This window comes from Galleria mellonella, unplaced genomic scaffold (assembly GCF_026898425.1).
Source record: "Galleria mellonella isolate WM207_F2 unplaced genomic scaffold, CSIRO_AGI_GalMel_v1 utg139, whole genome shotgun sequence".
NCBI lineage: Eukaryota > Metazoa > Arthropoda > Insecta > Lepidoptera > Pyralidae > Galleria > Galleria mellonella.
In genome coordinates this window covers 6808986-6829923 of record NW_026441995.1, presented here as the reverse complement: position 1 = coordinate 6829923, position 20938 = coordinate 6808986, and the positions used below count along the sequence as shown (strand labels likewise).

General features: G+C 30.6%; 1 protein-coding gene across 1 annotated transcript in view; it reads left to right on the top strand.

Annotated features, from left to right (window-relative positions):
• The window catches only part of LOC113522118 (uncharacterized), a 50573-nt gene that overhangs the window by 21849 nt on the left and 7786 nt on the right, over positions 1-20938 (top strand). The gene's annotated exons all lie outside the window — the stretch shown is intronic.

The following is a 20938-nucleotide window of genomic DNA, read 5'->3' as shown; positions in this document are numbered from 1 at the left end:
TGTATCGAAATCTGTAGCTCTGTGTAAAAGGTTTGAAACGAATAAGTACAAACATTTATGTATAATAAACAAATAAAAAAATTGAGATTTGGCTTTACAAAAATAAATCAGCAACAAATGGCGATTGTGACAAAATGTATATGCGAGCAACGTGACTTGTGTGAAAACATACATTTTTTTTCATATAGGAGCAGAAACTGGTACTATATATAACACTTTGGTGTAATATTTTTAGAGAACATTAATAGAAGACATTAATTTATTATCTGATTTTTATTCTATGTTGTGATTGTTGACTGATTTAGAACTTACGGCTGTGAGTAGACAAGGAAGCATTGATGTGCATAAATCTGAAAACTGTAACCTAAATGGTTACGAATATATAAAATATTCATTCCTAAATTTACCCTACAATGTTCCATTTAGAATCTTAGTTACCTAAAATAATGGGTATGCTAAATTACTTGACTACTAAGTTAAAGAAAGTTAATTCATCTCCTTGTTAGGTTCCTGGCTGGGTATTCAAAGGGAACAAAGAGTTCTCAATAGTCGTGGGTTTGACGAAAGTTCATCTTACCGTGTATTTATTTCCGTGGGAATTGCAAAACTTCGCACTGAGAGATGAGAAACAAAAGTTTTCAAGGTGAATGGTCTGACTAATGGAAAAAAATATACCAACTGTACTCATTATAAATACCGCAGACAACACGTTAATCTTCACATTCTTTACCAACCATAGCTCCCCAGAGTTGCTAATGAAGTAATAAATAACAAATGAGAGAAATGTCGAGTTACAACAGTTGACAGAATTGTATTTTGGATATTATTAAGCTGTTGTTATGGCGTTATTTTACTGTATAGAAATAGAACAAGCATTACTTCAGCTACTTTAAGTTAAAGTACAGCAAAGAAAGTAAAAATTTTTTAAACTGAATTTATTAATTTATACTGTTTTTCACAATAACTATGAGTTTAATGTCAGCTTTAATTTTATTAAATATTGTCCCATAAATCCTAAAATACATAAATCCTAAAAAGATATTATTTATAATAAAAATTAAATTCTACTGCTACTTCTTAGAAAGTAGGTTCCTAAATATTTATTAATATTTAATTCGTTATGAATTATGTATAGTAAAGGTATATTAAGGTAAATTAATATATTCATTTTGAAATTTCTATGAAATTGTAGTGTCTCTACATTGGGTTTTTATTATAAGCTTCGTGGACCACAAACACATACCAATAGAATGTGTTTTTGTTACGGATATGTTTGCAAACGTTCATTGAGTCTCGTTAGTATTATTTAATAAGAACAATCATTATCATCATCATGTCAGTCTTTAACTGTCCACTGCTGAGCATAAGCCTCCCTGATGGGTGATTTTGTCAGTAGTTAGTAAGAGCAAAAATTTAGTATAAATAAATTTGTGTTATATACAAATTAATTAAACAAAGCTGTAAAATATAGACTTATTTTGTGGTCGTCTGTACGCACTATATAGATATAGAATTCCAAATGAAATGATACGCTTAGCTGTGTAGGTAAGTGTGTAATCTAAGAAGATACAAATCAGAATACATCATAAATCCCTCAAGTGAATTACTGCGTCTATATTATCTCTGGAGAACACATGTGCTTGTTTTAGGAAAGATCGGGAATGTAGATAACCATTATAGGGTCACTAATGTTTCATACACCTATATCTTCTTCTAGTAATTATATCTGAAATGGATCTGAATCCTCCCATTAATAAACTTATACATATTATAAATGTGACAGTTTGTAGGGATAAATGGAACCATTTCAGGAAAAAACTATGGAACGAATTTGAATAAAATTTGGTATACGGGGGGGTTATATTATAGCTTAGTATATAAAATGATTAACTGATACAAGAGATTTCACAGGTTAAAGCTAGTATCTAATAAAGTTACAAGCAGTATATATCCTATTGTTTTATAGTAAAAAAATATTTGCTTATATTATAGTGGTAAACTGTGACAACAAGTCTATTTTATTTATCTGTCATAGATACAAAAAATATAACATGCTCCTAATAAATAAATATCTGATTCTGTCGATATTTTTGGTATACTTGTACCTATATCATATTTTCATTAGTCGACGACAGATCGTCTCTTTTTCCGCTGTACCTCCGCCCATATAATCATGATGCGTACAAATAGGATGAACATGTCAATAAAAATATATCACGGATATTATATTCGTGGTTAGTAATAGACAGGTATAAATATTTTATTAGATACATATAAATTAGTTAACGGCACACCACGTTTGTTTCTTTCACCCAAGTCTGTCAGTCTTTCTCAAAGAAGAAAATATTTAAACGCCAGAATATTCCAATTCGAATATACTTTTAAATGATGATAGACATCTTTTATAAGGCGACGCGTTCTAATATTTTATTAAACCTTATGAATAATGCATCCATCTTCTAAAATGGTGTCGAATGTTCTTAGAGTAGTAAGTACTAGGCGCAACTCTTTGTCAAGATAGCATTCTATAATTATCGTGTTTTAAAAATAAACGCTACATGTGAAATGTTTAGCAATTCACATTATTTTTCACACCGACTTTTAAGCGTGGTTTATTTTCCACAAGACGCCGTCTGTTTCAGCTCACTCGGTTAGTCCATTATCTCCCGCTGGTTTACTTTTCTATCACGGTGTTTTCTTAGTTAATAATGTTTAGTTTTTATTATAATTACGTATGTTGTATAAAACTATATATACGGAATATATTTTTATAGAGTATATTAAATAATATTATTATTAGCCGAAGGAAACATTACGTATGTACCGAAGGAGATTTACTCCTACACTAACCTATTATAATCAAATTGATTGTGTTTAATCTGTGAAAGGAGTCAAATGTCTCCTAAATAATAGTTATGAAATTGTGTGAAGCAAGAATATCTCTTGTTGATTATATACTATTAATTATATAAACCAGTGTATAAGAATTATAAAAATCTTAATGTGTATAAAAACTTATGATACTGGTCGTACTTATTCGTTATAATTGTCGTCATATCTGCCATTTACTGTTCACTGCTGAACACAGGCCTTTCCCTTGAAGACTTTTAATAGTAATTGCCACGCTCGGTAGACGTGTTGGCAACCGCAGTAAAACTTCTGTGTTTTAAGAGGTACGCTGCTGCCTATCCCAGGACCTGGACCAGGAGGATTAAATTCTCTTACTCGTCTCTTACGATACCCACGAGATTGGTAGGGATGGCCCGTTCTATACCGGGACCACACGGCCACTCGTAAATATAATCTATATAAACTTCCTACACCCTTTCATATTTTAGCTATCAAAATACTTGCTTTATTATAATAAACAAGAACATTATGAGAATTATACCTAGTGTGTTTACTGTATCAAATTTACAATTACTTATAATAAACATAAAATCATAGCTAGGTTTTTAAGCTTAATTTTAAATATATTATTCTTTTGCCTTTAAATATAAAAGTTTGTAAAGATATGGGAAAATTTAATTCAAAGATACTAAAGATAAAGTAGAGTCAAGGGTTTCTAGAATCAGCATACATGCATGACGAGTTATAAAAGTGCAAAATTATTCAGCTCTCTCTTTTTTTCTTAAAGGACAACGTAAAGATAAATAAATCTTCATCATCATATCAACCGTTATCCAACCCATGCTGTACATAGGCCTCCCCCATATATTGTCAAAAGGACCGGTCCCAAGCCACCTGCGTTCATTAATTCTCTGCAATGCATTTGACGATGTCACTTCATGTAATAGGGGATTGTCCTACACTGCGAACTATAAAATACTATAATTATTATTTATTAATTAAAAAAAAAAGATTAGATATTAAATAGACTGATCTAGGCATTATTAAATATGCCCACTAAGTATACAATAATATTTCTACACCATCAGCTTACACATATTGTTTGTGAGAATTGGCCAGCTCTATTTAGTTACAATTAGACTCGTTTAACAACTGTCACAAATGTCACAATAGTTTCAAAAAGTTACTATGTCAAAGCCAAAAAGAATTTTTATGGTTTTAAGTTAATATTAAATGTTACATGGGATTTTATGTGTCATTTTAAATATCTAATGTTTTTTAAACATTAAATATTACTTACTGAGGTTGCCAGAGAATGATAAGGTCAGGCCACCTATTGTTTACTGTATGTAAACTATTTTAGCTATTCTAATGTAAAATTTAGAAGAGAATAATAAATATTATTTATTTTTACAGTGACATATTTAGGCTATATAACATATACAGCCAAGTTTCATGAGCAGATCACCTTGTGTGATGTACATTATAACAAAACACTCACGCTAATATTTTCAATTTGTATAAAGCTTATAAAAATAGTAAGAGTTATATAGTTATAGCTAACTCAACAGATGTCGTTTAGTATTTTTTTTTTAGATAGATCAAACAATGATTTTTAGAATCTTTGTATGTTTGTCGGTTTGTTTGTTTATCTGTATTTTTGTACATGCTAATCTCAGAAACGACTTAACCGATTTGAATGTGGTTTCCACTAATAACTTGCAGTTTGCTCCACTTAATATTTAGTGTTTATTTCAATGAGTTCATAAACAAAAAAGTTATATCAGTCTAAAGAATCACGTGTAAAATGCTATAACATAACCGATCAGTTGAATTAGCTGAAACTTTATGAAAGTATTAGGTATGTAATTATCATTTAAGTATATAATACAATATAAGAGTCGATTCATGAAGAATTCCAATGGGAATTCCAATATGATAACTACATAGTTAAAAGCGGGTAACGCCGCGGGAAGCCGCTAATATGTCACGTAAACCTCGGTGCGACTAAGTAAACGACACTGTCATTCGCCCAATAAGAAATTTCTTCTAGCAAACCTTATTCCATGAATGAAACACATGTCTGTGTTTCAATTTGAAAGGATTATATATGGCTGTGAAATTACAAGTATATTATGGAATCGAAACACCATCATAGCGATGTCAGATAATTATTCATCCGGTCAATACATTGTTGTAGTTGTGCATATTTAAAACAGTTGGAAGATTTGAAAATTTGTCAAGATTTTTATTAATCAATCGCGTTTAAACCACTCATTGAATTTGAATGAATTTTAAAATACAGACCAATCATATGCTAGTTTAAGAAATACTTTATATTCTAATGCACGGGGGTAAAATTATTACATTTTGCTTAACTTACGAAACAATGCGTAAGATGTATTGTTAGAACACAGTGCGTCGTATCACAAATCGTTCTATATTGCTGCAAAAACAAACAGTTATTCCCTCACAATGTGTTTACTTATTATTACTACTGTCGGTCTGTCGCTATTTCCACACTCAACATTTCGCCACAAGTAGATACGACCCAGTTGAAATCCCATCTAGACAATGGAATTCTACGACAGAATTAATGGGTTCCGGGCTGGTGTGTTTCGTTTTTTATTCGTAAATGTAAATTGGTAATACGTTAACTAGAAACAAGGGCCGGCAATCGGTATTTGAAGGCTTGGTTAATTCAATTATGCAGGCACATCCCCTTTTTCTTATTTTGTAAATGATTACTTCAATTTCATAAACAGAATTAATTATTATTATTACATTGTTTTATATATTCGACGAGAAATATAATTTAAGATTGTGCCCCAAAAAAACCGACTACAGTTGTGACAAAACCAAATATTTTGATGTAAAAACAAAGCTATTAAACCGATTATGACAATTTTTTAGGTGATTAATCTGTAAGTATATTCTTTCAGATAAAAATAATAATAAGAAAGGTCAGTTTAGAACAGACGAAGTTAAGAGGTAACAAGCATAAAAATATGATCTCTTTCTTTTTGAAATCGGTTGAAAATATGCCAATGTGATAGGTTGACTAGAAGAGATCTCTTTTAGAGATAAGTAACATACACCTTTGCTTACTTTATTATTAATTGTTATTATTACTGTATGTTTTAGTGCAATAAAAATATGTATAACATTATCCGAACCAATTTTTAAACCTTAATATTATAATACATTTTACAATTGATTCCACTTCTATTTTTTATATATCTAAATCACCTCGATTCTCTTTCCTTTTTTCCTGTACTGTCATGGTTCGTCTAACCGATCTCAGTCTCATAAAATATTATTACGTAAGGAACAATATGTATATTTATACTATCTGTATAGTTTAGTTTCTTTTCAGTCACGATTAATCACTAAAAGACTTTAATCGGACCTAGAACGAAATGTGGCCGGCATAATAGTATAAGTCTAACCTTTGAATACAAACACAGACGAAAAATAAAATCAAACCGAAAATAAAATTCTAGACAAGAGAACCGATTTGTACAAGGGTGCCGCTGAAGGCGGGGTGATAACATTAGAAACACATATTCTATGCATTTATCTTTTCCACTAGCTTTGGCGGCCAAATGTTTGTAAAATATGGTATATTCTCGTTATAGAATATTAAATAACAGAATCTAAACTTGACAATATTTAATATTAGATTCACATATCGCGTAACATTCGTATGTTTTCAAGTTGTGTACATTCCTTTGAAAACGATTGAATTGTAAACTTTTCTCTTTTTAAAGTTGGCTAACAAATTAACAAATACAAATAATAGTGAAAATTATTATTATTAAATAAAAATAAAAACTTATATATATATATATATATATATATATATATATATATATATATATATATATATATATATATATATATATATATTTTAATAGTTTATTTATTATTTTTTGTTGTTTTAACTGCTAAATAAATCGACGAGATGCATATTTTTTTAAACGTTGAAAATGGATTATTATCCTCAACTGCGCCATCAGTGTACGCTGACGGAGTATCAGTGAGGGACAATAAGTGAGGCTTAGAATAAAGTCAGGTAAGTTGGTCTATTGTGACGCACTCACTAAGATTTAACTAAATGATATTAACGGTGAACCGTGGGGAGGTCAACTTGTCTTTACATCGTTAGCAATGGGTCTACTAAATTCCATTACTAGCAATTCCTTCCCCCATATGTGTTTGACGCATTATTTGCCATGAAGGACGACATTAGGCTACTCTTTATTCCAGTCATTTAATATTTTCCGAACACGTGGATGGAATTCTCATTTTTTTATTTAGTTTAATGTATAATTATCATTTATTAGAAGGATTGATGTGATTTAATAAATTTGTATCTTTAGATTTGTCTTAAATGTGGAAGAATTACATGTCTGTTGTCATATTTATAATAAATTAATGACTTAAATAGATTATTTATTTTACTTTAGAAATTATCGTGGGCCGTCAGATTGTTTGCCATTCTAAATTGTTTAAAAAAGATCATAAAATAAACAAGTTTGCTACGACTTTGAGACAAAATTTTGCTACAAGATATATTTATTTATTTATTAATCCGTCAACAATTTAATATGAAACTCAAAACTACATATATAAGAAGATAAAAAATAATACGTGTAAATATATAAGTTAATTATATGTAGCTATCACTTCTTAGTTAAACAGATATATAACTTAGTAATTATAACTTAGTATTTAGATATCTAGTGTAGTCCCGATATAGAATAGGCTACCCCTTCCGTTTACATGGTTGTCGTAAACCGCGACTAAGGGAAAACGAGGAATGGGTAGCAGCGTTCCTCTTAAAAGATCTCCAAAACCTAACCGCGGTTCCGAATCCGCCTGCCAAGCGTGGCAACTACTGACAAATCCCCCCTAGGGGGAAGCTTATGTTCAGCAGTAGACAGTTAAAAGCTGATATGGTGATGATTCAGATATAATTGTAACTTAGCTAAATATTTTACCTTATTAATATCTTTTAAATGGATATTTGGTTATATTCTAATGCTCTATTATTATAACATTATGGCGTAAGTTTATTAATAAATATTTTGTTGGTAATTTTCTTCCATCCCTACACCATGGGTCATGGAAATTCTTCACGGCTCGCGTCATATCGTAATATATTATTCATGAGACATAAAATAATAATGGGCGATGCTCTCTATATTCATTGACCTAAATCTATGTAATACGTCCTAAAATTTAATGAAATTGAAATAAATTTGACGACATTTTTTTTATAAGGTACTTATTGTAGCGCATTAGAACTTTAATCATTTAATATATTCCTTCTAATGTTTCTAATAAATGTTTTAATTCCGCACAAAAAAAAAATCTCCATTTTAAAGTGGCTCAAAAAATAATTTAAAGTTTTATGTTGTCAAGAAAAATAATTATTCTAATTGTAGTAATAAAGTAAGATCACTAAAATAATCTCATATCGATTGCAGAAATTGTAAAAATAGATTCAGCTGAAATGGAGAATTTCCTTCTTTCAGAGTCATAAACTTAAATAATATTTTAAACAATTTATTAAATGTACTTAGTTTATTTGATATTATGTGTCGTACCCAAAAAAACTACTATTTTTTTACACTATCGTATTCTTGTATTAAGTTATACCGACGTATAAATATTTTACAGTTACAAAAAAAAATGCATAACTAGTACTTTTCTTAAATATTGTATTATATTATATCAGTGTATTAGAAACTTGATGCAGGAAAATTCTCAATTTTCTTATTAGACACCAACTTTGTTTTAGCGTCACCGCAGGGTGTGTTGTAGTCTATGAAACATAGCTGTATAAACATAGGTAGGCAAGTATGTAACTATCAGACTATTTGAGGGTATTGACCTGAAGTTTATTTAACTGAACATGTCATGATGACCGTAGAAATTTCATTTATTTTATAGCTTGGAAGGCTATATTTCTAGCGTTGTCTTGGTATACTTACTAATTTATCTGTATATTATCAAAGTATAGACTATTTTTTAATAAATGGTATTATTATTTTCATACATCGTGGTAATGTTTTAGGGATTACTTGTTTTTTAATGTACTGTTTATACTACCAATATTCTTATGTTATGTAATTATTATGTACTTTTTATTTTAAAGACATTTTTTAATGTTTATTTAATTTACAATAATTTACGTCTTAAATTACAATATTTTAAATAAATTGAAAATAGCATAAAATTATAAGTCTATTAATAAATTTTAGAGTTCATATAAGTTCTATGTTGTTCTGTAATAAGTTCAGATTAGTTTTTTTATGTCATTTAAATCGTCGTCTATAATTTTGTCGGTAAAAAAGAGAGGAAGGAGAGGAACGGTAAATTCGGTATGTTTAATGTAACAATATTTTATAAAATATTATTTTTGTAAAATTTCCATAAGTTAACCACATTCTAACACTCATTATTTCGACGCTATCCCAACGTTTTTGCTATTAGAATAAGATTTTCATATATTGTCTCCCAAAATCTGTCACTCAAATGTTATGAGTAATAAATTATAGCTATGAATTCACATACCAACATTTTATTTCCACATTCGTAGCATAAAAAAGAACGTCTATCTTTAAATTGATTTATTTTATCTGTTTTATAATTTCCTGCCAACTCATAAAATCACTATTATTACACCCTAATTTATTCGTAGCTAATAATATGTTGTTTATATTTTATTAATAATAATTTGTTACAAATAGAATACTAGACATTTGAAGAAGATTATTACAATGAATTTGTAATCACAGATATAATAAAAAATAATTTGAGATATTATTCAAAGCAATGTGCGTAACAGATATGGAGATCGCTCTTGATCATCGCTTTTATGTCTATTTAATTATTAACATTAATAATTGACTTTACTAACTTTTTATGTAAAGGAACTCTAAGATAACCACATAATATTAAAGTGAGTTTGTTTTTACATCTTGCAGCTACAACGTCTCCACTAATTGCCATAATATTTGGCATACGTACTTGTAACATTTGGCATAAAAGGAAATTACAGAATTTTATCATATTGCGTAGTGCAATCCTATTCGTATTATACTTAATCTATGCACCACGGTTTGTAACCGCACAGACAATAACCCATTATTTTGTTACGTATATTCTGCCAATTTGAAATACATATTTACATATTCTTTAATGTTAACAGACTGTTAACTTTACTGTAGTTAACATTTTCGATTTAAATTACATTAAATAATTCCATGATCTTTACTGTTATACATTAGATATATTTATATCAATAACATATCAAAAAGATTACAAAAATGTCAACTGTTTCTTTGTGAAAATATTTATATTAATTTATAATAAATATTTATATTCATACATATTTATTTTGACGTACACGTATTTACATTCATATGTATTTATTTAGATATATGTCACCACGTCCAATAATTCATAGGAATCACAGTGATTGACTCCTATCACCAATCTGTTCTTTGGACAGCCATTCTCGGAAACTAACCTATTTTTTGGATGGTACAAACATTGTTTTTGCTGAAACCCACACAATAAGATTTATAGTCACCGATAAAAATAAAAATACCACATGCATCAGTTCTTTAAGTCACGACGGATCTAAATCAACGACGTCTGCCTCGCGTATCATGTAAATAAATAAACAATGACACACTATTGCAAGTTAACGTAACGAAAACAAGATTGACTGTGATATTATTAACTCTTATTGTTAATATTTATAGTAAATTTTCACGTACTTTGATAGGCAGATTGAGGTCATTCAGTTTTTAAAGAACTGTCTGCATCACGTATATTTGCCCGTATCTTTTGGCGTACTAGACTAAATTTTGAACAACTGTTGTCTTAAAAAAATAACAATTAAATTTTTACCCACATTTTTCAATTCAAAATTGCATTCCAAACTGGGCGACAAATTTATAAAAAAATACTATTCAAAATTGCTTATAATTAAGTTTATTAGAATATTTTTTACACACTAATGATTATATACTTCATAAACACATTAGGTATACAAAAAAATATTTATATTTGAATATTTAAATGCAAAGTCACTAGTTCATAAATAGGTTTTGCTTTGCTTACATACAACTTTTTTGCTATGCTAATAAAAGCTACAGCTTCAATTATCAACTGTTGTGCTATCAATTATAAAAAGAAATAAAATATTGAGAGATGACGCAAATGATTTCAGAATATAATATTTAAACAGATTTTTATTTATCTCTGAATACCCTTTGTGCATTACCAATTTCACTATATAAAAATTATCTATTATCAGTTGGCAATAACCACAAATAATTACAATACTTTTTTTTCTTGTTCAAGCTCATATATTTAGTTTTGTTACATTGCCAACAACATGTTTTATAAACAATGTATTTTGTCAGATTTTTATGAGTGACTACATTTCATAATATTATTACTAAATTTATTAAGAAAATAAAATATATGATATATCTATATGTGTAATGGGAATTTTATGAACTATGTTTTTCGTTTACAACATTTATTTCTACTTTATGCAAAAATCTTATTCAGGGTAAGTACAGTGCTTTACGTCAAAGCGTCTCGCTTCGCATATAGTAAGTTCTTTTAGACATCCCTTTTTAGTTTTAAAAATAATATTGAAATACGTTATTGTTTCTTTAAAATATAAAGAACTAGTAATAAAAAGACGGTAACGTAGTGATAAAACATGATTTTTTTAATTGTATTCCGGATTTTTTTAATAGTTGTCGAAAACATTACTGCATATTGAAGTCTAGTTTAATATTACAATGAAATTTTTAGTTTTGAGTATCAAAAGGTAAGAAAATGCCAAAATTACACATTTTACTCTCGATTATATTTCTTTTTATGCAAATAGGAATAGCAAACTAGCTGATGGGAATGATAATCTTTTTTTTTTATACCACTGAGGTGGCAAACAAGCATACGGCCCACCTGATGGTAAGCGGTTACCGTAGCCTATGAACGCCTGTAATACCAGAGGTATTACGTGCGCGTTGCCGACCCTGAAGAAACCTCTTTAGCCCCCTTTTGAAGAACCTCATGCTGTAGTCTCTTGGGAAAACCTCAGCAGGGAGCTCATTCCATAACCTGAGTGTTCGTGGGAGTAAGCATCTCTGAAACCGCGTCATTATCAAGTCATAAAATGAGCAATTTGTTTTCCCCTCTGTGGGGGAGGCGTTTTTTTAACAGTGGACAGTTATTGGTTGATATAAAAAGTCTGTAATTTAAGGAGTAACAAAATCACTCATGGAATATAATATGAATTTTTATAGTCATCTATTAAATTGTGAAATTTTATTGTCGACCGGTTACTGCCTCTGAATAGGCGATTGGGTCATAGATGAGAAATACTTAGGATTTGATGGGCTGCTATAATAAAATCTATCTGTGATATAGCTTTATGCTTTATATTTTCAACCGACTTCAAAACAAGAAGAACGTTTTCAATTCGAATATATTTATTCATTTTATGTTTGTTATATCAGAAGTCCAACATTTTTAAACCGATATGGAAAATTATTTTTTATCTAAAATGCTAAACTTTCAAATTGATCTCATAAGAATTTTATTAAAATCAGTTCAATAATTTGATAGAACTAAATATTCGTATATTGTATTATTTTCAGTTTAGAATATTGCTTACAAATCTACCCTACTTATTCTGACTTAACAATGTATTAACATCCCACTTTTGGGTACGAGTTTCAATCCCTAAATGAAAGATTCATAGGCCATATTACCATACTAGATAAAAACAGTGTATAGTTTTACTTCGAGTTATCCTTCCCTTGTATTTGTGTATTATGCTTTGTTTCCTTAGTTGGTTTTTACGATGTCTTTGGTATAAAAAAGTGATGAGACATTTTATCTTAATAAATATTAGAAACGGATATATAGATATATTTTAGGCTTTCCTCCACCCTTTTTTAGTTTTATTATTTTTCTTTTACGCTTTGACCAGACATAATTTTAGTTATTCCTCTTCATCCTAAAGTTTCCTAGGACAAATCACTATTTAGCGATAAGGCCGCCCATTGTTGCCTCTTTATCTTGCTTTTATGTAATTAAGTATACATTTTGCTTATGTACATATTCTTAATCTGTATCATTCTTTGAAGGGAACAATAAAGGGTTTTCATTCATTCATTTATAAAGAAATATTTATATTACCTTTACGATCACTTAAGTTTTTTTTTTTATTCAATACTACCTTTTTACCCGCTATTTCGTAAGTATGGATTTCAGATTTAGTAAAATCAATGAATTAGACCACTTCTAGATTGCCATTCGAGATAAAATATATACCAAATTTTAAGATAGATCTCCAGAAATACAACTGTGAAAACCGCATTCAATTTGGTGCAGTAGTTTTTGCATGATGCCAGAACAAACACATATTGTTTTATTGCTACTATTTAGACCACTCATATATTTTTTTCTTAAATATCTTCTATGTACAAATATCTTCTAAATACAATTTTGAATTAACTTTTGGTCATAATTTCATCCGCGTGATCGGGATATATTTACTGACAGGGTTAAAAAGCAACCTATGACCTTCTTCATCCCAAATAGTATCTATAAATTTCATAGTGATTCATTAAGCCGTTATGACGCTTAGAAATAACAAACTCACTTTCACATATACAAAATTTGTACGGATTTATCAAAACGTATTTTATAGCTTTGACTGCGCCAACTAATTTCTTTTGGCCTTCCTTCCTTTTCCGTTTATTTTTTCACTTTAACGCAATGTTACGATTTGCTACATAGATGTTAAAAGATTTCTCGGTCTAGAAGATTTTGTAAACAACCTATTAAGCCTTATTTATTGCGCAAACGAACGTTGCTAAACGTGTTTATCGGATTTTATATTACCCCTCGCAGCCATTTTCACGAATCCTATAACCCCGGATGCACCGGAAGTACTAACCGACACGGCCTCGAGTAACGTAATAAAGTGAAGTACAAAACTTCGGCTCATAGGCTTTATTTTCAAACATAAAAGAGGGTTGAGATATGAAGCTTTATCTAGGTCCTGTATTCATTTGTATTAAAGAAGTATTACGCAATCTATATTGAATGAAATTTAAAATACTTCTAGTAAGCACAAGTGTTTATTCTTTACACAGTTTTGTGAAACATCATCCTCAAGTGCTTTAAAAAAATACTGAGTTATTTATATTATGCATTCGTTGATCTTTGTAATATTCCTCACTTTAAGGATTTCGTTCTGCTTTTATTACTTTTTTCGGGGTTTATAATTAAAAATATTCTACCATATAAAATTTTAAGTAAGTTTTTAAAATAAAATTAATAGAAAATAATAACGGTTAACAAATAGCGATTCAATTTGTCGATGATAACTAATATTAAAATTATCATAACTATTTTATAATACACTTGTGATCAGGCCCAGATTTGCACGGGTACATACATATTTTTGAAAATAATATACAGCCTATGTTACTCGCTGATAATATAACTTTTTCTAGCTGAGAGAATTTTTAAAATTAATTCAGTAGTTGTTGAGTTTAGCCATTATAAATACAAAAACTTATACTTCCTCTTTATAATACATTGTATTGTAATTGTATTGTAAAAATCTTTATTGTACATAAGTCAGATTAAATACTAGTAAATGATTTAGTATACAATGGCGGACTTATCCCATAAAGGGATCTCTTACAGTCAACCTTTGAGAAGCTGAAAGAAAACTGTAGAATGTATAAGGGTAATAACCGTACAAATAAAGATAAACTAAATAATACCCAGTAAAAAAAAAAATTGAATATATAACACAATAAAAACAGCTCTATATACCTACATATGTAAATAATAAAAGTAAATTAATTATAATATAACATTAATAAATAAAAACTTATACACATACACATACATATATACACATATACACACATACATATACATATACATATATATATACACATATATACATACATACACATACATATATACACTCCTACATACACATACATGTATACATAATAAATACATATATTCACAATTGGCTCAATGAAGAGGGATTTTCAAAATAAAATTTTATGATACCTGCTTTAAAAGATTTCAGCGACTGTGCCATCTTTAAGTTATTAGGAAGTGAATTCCAGAGACGTGCAGCATGTACAGTAAATGACATGGCATAGCTTTGAGTATTAAAACAAGGCAAATCTATAATGAAGTCATTACTGCATCTCAGGCGAACATCAATTTCGCGAAATTTGAATCTTTCCTGAAGGTAATGTGGACATGTTGGATTAAAAAGGATATTGAAAAGAAGAGTAAGAACGTGGACATTTCTCCGTAGCCTGATAGGAAGCCATTTGAGTTGACTGCGATAACTAGATATGTGGTCATACTTTCGAAGGTTATAGATGTATCTAATACATTGATTTTGCAGTCGCTCAAGTTTATCAACAAGCTCCTGTGTGGGATCTAGGTAGGCAACATCAGCATAGTCTAGAAGAGGAAGAAGAAGAGATTGAGCCAGTAAAAGTCTAGTTCCTAAAGGGAGGAAGTTCTGCAGGCGCTTTAAGGAATGTAGTGATGCGTGGATTTTTCGACTTACTTCACCTATATGAGGACCCCATGACAGTGTCTGGTCTATAACAATTCCCAAATTTTTAACAGTAGTGGAATATGGGATTATTTTTCCGTCATAAATAACGTTGGGAACTGTTAAATACCGAAGTTTAGCAATAAAATGAGAACTACCCATAATGACCGCTTGAGATTTATCTGCGTTAACTAAAAGCCCAAAATCCTTCGTCCACTTAGCAATTACGTTCAAATCATTATTAATTACATCTACAGCATTAGTAAGGTTGTAGATGGGAGCAGCAGTATATAATTGCATGTCGTCTGCATACAAATGAAATGAAGAGAGGAGAGCAGACGTAATTCCGTTGATGAAAATTGAGAAAAGTACAGGCGAAAGAACTCCACCCTGAGGGACACCTGCATTAATCGCGCACCAGTCAGAACAACAGTCATCCACACGTACCAATTGGCGCCGGCCAGAAAGATATGATCGGAACCATGCCAGAGCCAATGATGAGAATCTAAATTTGGAGAGAATGCCGAGAAGTACATCAAAGTCCACAGTATTAAAAGCACTGGTAAAATCAAGTAGCACTAATATTAAAATATTCTTTTTGTCAATATTAAGTCGAATATCCTCAGTAATTTTTACCAGTGCAGTAACCGTGCTATGACCGGTACGAAAACCAGACTGATACTGACTCAAGAGATCATTACGATAAAGATATTTAGTAAGGCGTCGATGAACAAAATGTTCCAATACCTTTGAAAGTACGGGAAGGATTGAGATAGGTCGGTATTCCGAGAAAGTAGACGGATTGGATTTTTTAGGGAGAGGAATAACATGCGCTAGTTTCCAGGATGTGGGAAAAGTACCAGTAGAAAGAGAAAAGTTTATAACGACGGCTAATATATGTGCTATAAGATCCTTGATAGGATCCAACATATCCAGACTGATATTATCATTGCCCACTGCCTTAGATTTGATAGAATTCAAAATGTCTATTACCTCTTGTGATAATATAGCTCCCAACTCAAATAAGTCTGCATCGGAACATACACTACAACTACCGGCTATTTGTGCTAGTGTAGACTGTTTGGTTGCAGGATCATAGTAGATAGGTGAGGTACTAAAATGTTTGTTAATCGCATTCAAGTCCAGGTTACGACCTACTGTGTGTTGCTGTTTGCCCACACCCAAACCTTTCAAGAACTTCCACAGTTTATTCGGTGGACAGTTCTCAATTCCCGAATGAACATACTTCCGTCTAGCAGCCCTACATAGTTTGCTGCACTTGTTACGCAACTGCACGTATCTATCACGCTCTACCTCGGAGGGATGATGTCGCAAACGTATTTTAGCTCTATCCCTGAGTGCCATAATTTTTTTCAAGTCGTCTGTTAACCAGGGTGCAGGTAGATGTCTTACCCGAACTGGTCGAAGTGGGGCATGCTTATCATAGATTGTCAACAAAATTGAGTTGAACACTTCCACTTTGGAATCAATATCTGCCGCAGCCTCCACCGCAGCCCAATCCGCACCAGCGACATCGTTCCGAAGCGAAACGACATCAACAGTCTTATAGTTGCGCAACATCATAACCCTATATTTACGTTTTGGAGGTCTTAATTTATATGATGCGAAGACAAGGTCATGTGCTGAGAAAGCTGTTGCATTGAACTGTCCATATAATGAACACATTTCGGGTGAGGATGTAATAATATGATCTAGTCGCGAGGGAGGACCATTATGTGGATAGTGAGTGGGGCCAAGAGGAAGACAATGCAGGTCAAAAGATTGAAGAAGTGAGAGAAATTTATTTGAGCGATGATCATTTTTTATAATACAAGTATTGAAGTCACCCATTAAAATAAAATGCTCAAATCGTGGACAAAAGTCTGTCAATAAAGCTTCTAAAGAATTGAAGAAATTTACATGCAAAGATGGACTATAGTACACACCCAGCAAGATTTTAGTGTGATGCAGTGAAACTTCTAAGAATAAATGTTCAGGCGTCTGCGCGATTGACTGAGAATGTGATATTATATTGCATTCGATATCACCCCGTAAGTAGATCGCAACACCGCCGCCACCCACCATTCTAGAACTACTATTATTGGACACTAAATATGTCCTATCATTACGAAGCAGTCGAAAGCCAGGAAGAGGATAAAGAGTAGAAGGCAAAGACGGCTTCAGGAAAGATTCAGAGATTAGAATGGCGTGGATGTTCTTACACTTGAAAGTAGAAAGTAGGTCCATGTAATGAGCAGGTAAACTCTGAGCATTGATGTGTACTACATTAAAGTTCTTATGTAACGTCGCGAATGTTATATCTAAATTATCAGTTAGAGAAGGCATATCACTGATGTCCCACTCAGCACTAGAAAAAAGATCATTTGAAGATGACAATGAAAAATATTCTAAATCGGTATCATTATTTAATACATCTGACATTGAGCTGATATATATATATAAATAAAATAAATATAAAATATAATATATATAACATATTATTATAGTTAATTATATATTTAGGTATGTTTGTAAAATCCCAAATACATGGAGAGTATAAAGAAGTTTTCATCAATTATTTCACTATTTATTAATTTTATTGATTGTGTTTTGCGATTGTTCGAGTTCTCTTGAATTGTATTTTAAAGTAACTAATTCTAATAAGATTCAAGAAAGAGAGACAGAATTAATTTAGGTGTTGAATAAAAGGTGCTTAATATACTCTCTGAGAAAATTGGACATTTGCAAAATAGGGTTGCTTAACAAAGTCTGAGTAGATTGGATATTTGCGCAACGGGTATTATAAAATCTATAGGACCGCGTTTTCACCAAATATACATGGTGTATTTTTCATGTAAAGTATTCACCTTCACACCAAGTTTTTCATATATTATGTAACATGTATAAAATATATTTGCTTATTTTTAATGTCAGGAGAAGTGATTATATCAAAACGTACGTCGTAGAAAGTGACTTTCTTATTCAAAAATATTACAAGTCTACTATACTACGAGTATATATACTCGATTAAAAAGTTGTTTAAAGATAATATGATTTAATGTGATAATATTTGCATCTTAGCATATTCTTTTTTTGTACTTAATGCTATATTTTGAACCTTTTTGCTCTGTAGGTAATAATTAATAGTGAAAACTGTATTAGTTAATAATTATTTACTATGTTATATTTTATCTGTAAATGTTTATTTTTAATTATGGTAAATTAAGTTTAATTATATGTACATTTTATTTGCTCATTTTTTTTTCTCGTTTGTTGTTTATATTGTATTTTTTACATTGCACTGAATAAAATTTTTTTCTTTCTTCTTTCTTTCTTTCTTTCTTAAATTGTTATGTTTGTTTCCCAAATAAGAATAAAATAAATAAATAAAACAAAATTCCATTCCATTCACTGACTAACTACGATATCTCTGGAAACAAAAGGTTATAAAACTGAAAATTCACTGAAAAAGAAACATAAGAAAACGTGTTCCGCGTTAGTAATGGCGCAGTATATTTTTATTTTATTTTTTATTTAAAAGTTCTAAGATAAAACAGCTCTCTAGAGAAAAGGTAATAAGACACTATTACCCACGGCCATTAGATAGTAAAGAGCGGTTTAAATAGACCAGCAAAATGGTAATAAAATGTAGACTAAAACACTGACATACATTAGCTCAAAGACACGTGAAAATTGAGTTTTATACAGTTGAACTGAGACACTTTATTGTCGCGTTGGATCGATATCGCTCTCTATACTCTGTCTTTTCAAACGACTTTAAAAAAGAGGAGGTTCTTAATTCGATTATATATCAATTTACATATAAATCGATATAAACTATGAAGCTACATACTAAAATATGAAGCTACATTAGATATAAAATATTTATAACCTATTCAATATATTGACTCTCATTAACATACGATAAATAGCAATCAACTCACCCTATAAGAGATTGAGACATTCCAATAATTTACACGCAGAATAATTTCAAACCAAGTATATTATTAATATATTCGTTAAAGTTTCTCAAATGTAATTCTATCAAGCATGTCAATCATCGTAAAGATTTTTTAAGTCAAGGCGACAGTTTTATCTTTGCGCGTAGAAAGACAATGTCAGGTACTATCTTTAATCTGTGCCTTATATTTTTAAAATATTGCTATGATACTGATATAATGATATTGATATTTATTTAAATTTCGAATTCCTAAAGCTATTAAAATTAAAGAAAAAATATTTGCTACATTTCGCGCGCTTTTTCTGATAGATAATTAGAAATTATTTAGTGTTAGTACATCGAATACGAAAATGAGATTATTTAAAAGAAACAAGTATGCAATTTAAATAAGATACTTATATTAGTATAGAAAATACAACTCGAGCAAAATATTTCCTCAGTATTATTAACAATCTAGTATCTATAGAGTAGGTACTACGTGGAAGTATCAACACCAAGAATTTAATCTTGTCGACTACGCTGAGAAGAACAATAAATAGCTAGGTTTATGTACTGTATACTTATTTATATAGGTACTCGTTGTCGATTGTGTCAAATATAAACAGTATGTAGTATAGATGAAAGGTGAAAACTGGAACGTTTACAAACTTCAGACTGCGTTCGCTTCAAGTTTTATGTTTTCCTTTTTAATACAATAATATATTTTTTTTTATACCACTGAGGTGGCAAACAAGCATACGGCCCACCTGGCGGTAAGCGGTTACCGTAGCCTATGAACGCCTGCAATACCAGAGGTATTACGCGCTCGTTGCCAACCCTGAAGAAACCTCTTTACCCCCCTTTTGAAGAACCCCATGCTGTAGACTCTCGGGAAAACCTCGGCAGGGAGCTCATTCCATAACCTGAGTGTTCGTGTGGGAAAACATCTCTGAAACCGCGTTGTACGCGACCATTTAGGTTGTAGGGTATGAGGGTGAACTCCCTGTCGATGGCGATCCGTACGATGATAGAAAGTGGCCGTAGGCATCATATTGAATAATTCCTCTGAGCACAATCCGTTGTATAAGCGGTAGAACACGCAGAGTGAGGCAAAATTTCTCCTAAGACTTAAGGGTTGAATACTGAAATACTACATAAATGTGTACTGAACTATGTTGTTTCATTTGAGATTTCAAGAAATATGTAATTGGTAGATCGCACAGAGTTTTGTCAGTAAATAATAGATCTTAGATCTAGTCAATTGGGGATCCCTGTTATACACACTAATAAATACATAAATATAATAGGGGAAAATAAATGTACAGATATACGAGCTTAACTCTACAAGAGTTTTATTTCAGAACCGACAATTCCAGAATTTCCAGAACAGAAAAAATGAAAAGGAGCATCAATTTTAGCAGGCGAAGCGGTGTAGAATACTGTGAAAGTTTACAGAAAAAAATTGTTACAGAGACTTATTTTTCTTAATACTTACTTCTCAT